The following is a 6,412-nucleotide window of genomic DNA, read 5'->3' on the forward strand; positions in this document are numbered from 1 at the left end:
GGTCTAGCTTGTTATAAGGCAGTCTTTATGGTTTTGGGAGTATCAGATGGCCTACTTCAACTGGAGATGAAGTTTGGTGAAGGATAAGAAAGAAACAAGACAATGATGGGGAAAAGTGAGATACACAAAATCAACAAAATGGAGATTGATAGACTCTCCAAGTTTATTAGAGCAGATAAAATCACAATTACAAACCTCTTGGATTACTAACCTGACAAATTTTATCAGTTTCTTCTGCAACAGGAGAACAAGTTAAAACAAGAGCTGCTCAAAGAATCATGGACATATAAGCACAAAATGATAAAGCCACTGTTAATAAGGCTGGTAACCTGAAATAGCTGAGTAAATATAAACATACTTTTCAAATAGACAGCTATTTAAAGTTGCAATTGCCAAACATCTTAAGGAGATATTTGTGTGAGCGAGATTCAAACAGCTTGATACAATGGTCAGATATGGGAGATTGGACGTATCTGCATTTGCGGAGTGGTAGAAGACTTGGCTCACATATTATTTGATTGTTGTTTGTATAAGAGGGTGAGAGACAGGTACATAGGTTCATACATTAAACAAATGACCCATTGGGAACCCCATATTAAAACCTTATGTGTGGCCGGAAAACAACATTTAACACAGCGCAGTACTTGAGCAAAATGGTTTGACTGAGATCGACATACAGGTGAAACTCGAAAAATTAGAATATCGTGCAAAAGTTCATTTATTTCAGTAATGCAACTTAAAAGGTGAAACTAATATATGAGATAGACTCATTACATGCAAAGCAAGATAGTTCAAACCGTGATTTGTCATAATTGTGATGATTATGGCTTACCGCTCATGAAAACCCCAAATCCACAATCTCAGAAAATTAGAATATTGTGTAAAGGTTCAATATTCTAGGCTCAAAGTGTCCCACTCTAATCAGCTAATTAAGCCATAACACCTGCGAAGGGTTCCTGTGCTTGATTGGCCAGCAAACTCGCCTGACTTGAACCCCATAGAGAATCTATGGGGCATTGCCAAGAGAAAGATGAGAGACATGAGATGGAACAATGCAGAAGAGCTGAAGGCCATTACTGAAGCATCCTGGTCTTCCATAACACCTCAGCAGTGCCACAGACTGATAGCTTCCATGCCACGCTGCATTGAGGCAGTAAGTGCTGCTAAAGGGGCCCAAACCAAGTACTGAGTACATATGCATGCTTATACTTTTCAGAGGTCCTATATTGTTCTATGTACAATCCTTGTTTTATTGATTGCATGTAATATTCTAATTTTCTGAGATTGTGGATTTGGGGTTTTCATGAGCTGTAAGCCAAAATCATCACAATTATGACAAATCACGGCTTGAACTATCTTGCTTTGCTTGTAATGAGTCTATCTTATATGTTAGTTTCATCTTTTAAGTTGCATTACTGAAATAAATGAACTTTTCCACGATATTCTACTTTTTCGAGTTTCATCTGTATGTGGGACTGATTGGAGTAGATTGTACGGGTGATACTGAAATATAATTTTCTTATTTTACTGATCTATATATTAAATTATTTTACTCCAATTTCATTTTAAATTATTGTTTTTATAGAATTTTATTAATAATTTGTGTTTTGAACTCTATATTTTGATATGGCCTATGGACTAATCAATAAACTAATTAATCTGAAAAAAAAAGTGAGATACCAAAGTTACACTGTACAGTAGTCCTTAGCTTACAACCATGCGTTTAGCAACCCACAGCTGCAATGGTACTGAAAAAAGTGACTTACAATCAGTCTCACATGACTGCCACAGCCTCTCACACAGTCATGTGATCAAAATTTGGGTGCTTGGCAACTGGCATGTATTTATGACAGCTCAAGCATCCCAGAGTCATGTGATCACTGAATTTTCCAGCTAGCATCCCACAAGCAAAGTCAATGGGGGAAACCAATTTGCTTAATGACTGCATGATTCTCTTAGCAACTGCAATGTTTTGCTTAACAACTGTGGCAAGAAAGGTCATAAAATCGGCTGCGACTCACTTAACCATCTTGTTTAGTAATGTAAAATTCTGTAAATCGAAAACAATCAGTAATAATATTACGCTGGCAGCTAAATAAGTTGCATGACCCTTTGTGCTGTGCCTAAAACAGAGGGAATTTTTACAATTATATTACTTCAGCTTTCTTTAATTTTACAGAACTGTGAAGGTCATAAATATGAGAACTGGTCACAAAATTACTTCATCACCACAAGGATTACCCATACAGAAAATTGAAAATTCACTTTCATGAATCCAAAAGCAGTAGGAGCATAAAGATAATTAGATCATGCTAATCTGTCTAGGTATGCAACAACTCTAACCTTGTGACAGCATACATTATATTCTTCAGTGCCTGGGAAATAAGGTAAGTTTTTAAAAATCCACCCTATCAAGTGCCTGGCAAAAAAAAAAAAAAGATAAAGAATGTCATTTTACAGGAGAAATGTCAGTGCTCAAAATGGGAAGAAACAGCGTCCTTCCCGCTAAAATTCCAAATTTCTCATTCCAGATGGACAAGAGCGAGATGAGGCTACTTCCTGGCTGAGGAAATGCCCTCCACACATCCTTAGATACGCACCCTGCATGCCACTTCATGCGTCTTGCTGCAAAACCTGAAGTGTAACGCCGAGAAACTTGTACTTTCCTTTAACTACGCTGTACAGTGGAGCATGAAGCAGGCCAGGGACACACACCGTTAAACACAAGTACGCGCTTATAGCAGTTAGGAAACATTTCCCATTTGACATTAGAGTACTACTCTATTGCAGAGACGGAGATTTGTTTAAGGCCGAAGGGTAAAACGCGCTACCCAGTCGGTTTCAACCCGAGTACCAGACTGAATGCAACCCCAGAGGCAGCCTGAGAGATTCATATTGTTTTTCTGAGCCGAGCAATGTCCTTCACCGGGGGTTTTACCGAGAGAGGAAGGCAGTGGGACTCGGGTCGGGGGACCGGAAACTAAGCGATAGCTTAGAGAAACGGCGCAGGGAGAGAAGAAAAAGGTGCTGGTGCAAATACGTGGGAACGGGCATAGGCGCCCAAGACAAGCCAGAGGGTGATACAGCTGGGGGCAGAGAAGGCGACGGAGAGGAAACGGCTTTCTTTCAAGAGCAGCGAAGGGAAAGGGGACGTGGGAAGGGACCGTCGCGGAGCAGAGCTAGAGGAAAGCCTCGCTCGCGCAGTCCAGGGCGCCTCACCTGCGATCTCGGGCAGCCCACCGCAGCGAGTGTTCGTCGTCAGCCTTCTTCCCCTTTTCCCCGCCCCGTCGGCGCCTGCGCTTTGGAGACTCCCCGGGCGAACCCACGCGGCGGCCGAGTAGGAAGCGTCAGAAAAAAAGCCAACGGGATCCCGCGTGCTCCGGGCAGCTCCCTCTGCTGCCGCTGCCGCTGCTCCCCAAGTCCAGGCGGGGAAAGTGCGCCGCCCTCTAGCGCTGGAGGACCGGGAACCCCGGCTGAGCTCGAGGAGAAGGTCCTGTAATTTTTGTGAACTGGAGGTGGGGGTGGAGCCCGTGCCGAAGTTCGCCTTCTTTGCCGCGTGTGAAATATTGCGAAAGGAAAAAAAGCTTCTGGGCGTGTGCTGAAGGCTGGGTTGACAAGCAGGAATGAGAACTCTGGAGCTGCGGTTGCCAACTAACCGGACGAGCTATTCCGTCACAACGATTAGGAATTTGCAACGCGTAAGCAGCTCGTTTCCTTGTTAATTATAACCTCGCCGAAGGCCCTGGTTGTTGTGGGCTTAACCATTCATCGCGTCATAATGTGCAAACACACCGTTCAGAAACGAAGGCTGCATAATGCTGCTTGGTGACGATGTTAACGTTGGATGTGTCCCTAAGTACATATTTGCGGAGGCTGCATATTGCTGGAGATAAGTTTCGATGAACTTTCAATACAAAAGAACATCTGTAGCTCAGAGTTAAGCTTGGTGCTCTCTGAGCTGGATTGCTTGCAGACAGTTCATTACTAGATGGCTTTGCCAGGGCGTCCGAATGTCAGGAAGCAACCCCCGCCCCACTCCCTCGTCCAGATGATGTTACCTAGTCGGCTAGTGAAAGGTCTGCAAGCAAACAACCAAGCTCGGAGAGCAGCGAGGACTCCACAGTTCAGCGACGTGTTGACTTTTTAAGTGGAGCTTCACAATATGGCAAATCGGTAGCCTTGTGCAGAATGAACTCAATTGTTCACAAGTGAAATGGGAGACCTCAACTGCCGCCCATAGGTGGGCGGGGGGAGGGCATGTTTAATCCAAAGATTCATTTAGACCAGGGATCAGCAACCTTAAACATTCAAAGAGCCACCCGGAGCCACAAACCCCCTTTGGCATCTAAAATGAAGATAACACTGCATGTATTGTTTTTTACGTTTATGCTATGTATAAAAAAAATATAGTGTGTTGCATTTATGAAATCAATGAACTGCTACAGAGAAAACAAATTTTTATTTCTGAATGTAACGAAAACATTTTGAACTCCGAAAAAAAAGACACTGAAGGTTATTTTCAAATAAAATACTCAATGTCTATTTGAATCTTCCTCGTATTTATGAAATAAAAAGCCAAACTTAATTAAATTCAATTAGTAGTGAAAGCAAATGAATGTGCCCAAGTAGCATTAAACAGTTCTGTTTTCTTCTGAAACATTTATTTTCTTGGATTTATCCATGGTTGGCCTACCAGGGGTTGAAAAGCACAATAAATCTCATGCCAGTGGGTGTCGCACATTGGCAGTTGTGACGCATAATTTGAGCAACAGCCACAGCAGAGGGATGAAAGAGCCACATGCAGCTCTGGAGCCGCGGGTTGCCGACCCCTGATTTAGTCAAATGGAGGAGGAACATGGACATCTAATTGAATCTGAAAGACATTTCCAACTTTTTCCTACAAAAGTAATAAATAAGTACTGGATTTTGTAAGCTGCCAAGAATCCACTGGAATGAGTGGTTATATTAAATTTAATAAAATAATAATGTATAACAGTATTAGCAAAGCTAATTAAAAATAGATTAAATATTGTTCTGATAGACTTTGGCAGTAAGGGAAAGAATCAAAGAGCCAACAAAACAGTTTTAAACCATTTATTTCTAGTAATTAGAGTAGCTGTGTTAAAATGTGTGGCTACTTAGTGAAGTGTGTTCTGTTTTGGCTTAAAGCAGAGTAGAGCAGTGTTTCTCAACCTTGACAATTTTAAGGCATGTGGACTTCAACTCCCAGAATTCCACAGCCAGCATTGCTGGCTGTGGAATTCTGGGAGTTGAAGTCCACATGCCTTAAAATTGTCAAGGTTGAGAAACACTGGAGTAGAGGAACTTAACCTTGTCTCCATAAAGAATAGCATAGCTCTTTCTTTTTCCAATATCACTTTCTGTTTCTTCCTGCCTTCATCCTAAACAAATAGAAGGGACGTGACTTAATGTTTAAAAATCCTGGAATGATTCAAGACAAGATGCCAGTCAAATTGTTTGGAATAGCACAGAACTTTTTCGAAGTAGTTTTGCCCAAAATACCTACTTTTTTTTTCACGGTACAGAACAAAAGCCTGTATTGAATCTATTCTCAATGTAAACACAAAGAGAACACTAGAAATGGTATAGCATAACACTAGCAGAGGGTAGAATAGGATAATAATTCATTTTAAATTGCAACTTCAGAAATTATGTGCATAATTTGTAAAAAAAACTGATTTATTAAAAGCCAATTTCTTTACAATTTTGAACACTGTCATATTCCTTATAAATTCTGAACGAAAGTATTCCTTCAACTATCAGCATATTTCTTCATGCTCAAACATGAATTTACTCCTGATTAAGCATTCATGATTTATCTTTTCCCTTCTCTAATTTAGATAAGGGTGTGCATGGAACAGAAAATGCTTCCTTTTCAATGCAGAAAACACATGTTGTAGAAATTCTGCCAATCTATTCTGCGAACTGCAGTTCAGTGGAAACAAAGACCAGAAAATTTTTGCTGTTCTACAGTTCGGACAATACCAAACCTGCAGGAATCCTAGGAGAGTCTGCAGGGTGTAATCCACAAAGTCACCATGATGGCTGTTACATTGCATCACCTGGTTTTTGTGTGTGCTGTGATGCACATAATGACCAGGCAGAGCTTTAATCATACCATTGAAGTCACCTTTTTTACTTCTGGGATCATACTGCAGACACCGTCCCAGAATCCCAGAAGGAATCTTATCATGCCCAAGCTTTAGAAGGAAAAAGCTGCTACCAAGACAATAGTTAAGTAAAAGAAACCTGAGTTTGCGACAGAACTGTAATTTTGGAAAATATGTCAGACAAGATCCTTCCTAGTTCTCACAAAGGGGAGGGGAATGGGGGGGGGAAGAGCTTGGAGATTTGCATGATTTCAATTACTAGGTCTTAACTGCATAATAAG

The 6,412-nt window shown here is 41.2% G+C and overlaps 1 protein-coding gene across 1 annotated transcript in view; it reads right to left on the bottom strand.

Moving 5' to 3' along the window:
• Positions 1-4,377, bottom strand: part of FAM3C (FAM3 metabolism regulating signaling molecule C) — a 41,144-nt gene extending 36,767 nt beyond the window's left edge. Inside the window, exon 1 of the mRNA XM_039343982.1 lies at positions 3,220-4,377. The gene's annotated coding sequence lies outside the window, so the exon portion shown is untranslated. The remainder of the gene's footprint in view (positions 1-3,219) is intronic.
• Between the last annotated feature and the right edge of the window lie 2,035 nt (positions 4,378-6,412).

This window comes from Crotalus tigris, unplaced genomic scaffold (genome assembly GCF_016545835.1).
Source record: "Crotalus tigris isolate CLP2741 ecotype Arizona unplaced genomic scaffold, ASM1654583v1 scf7180000017883.2314494, whole genome shotgun sequence".
Taxonomy (NCBI): Eukaryota; Metazoa; Chordata; class Lepidosauria; order Squamata; family Viperidae; genus Crotalus; species Crotalus tigris.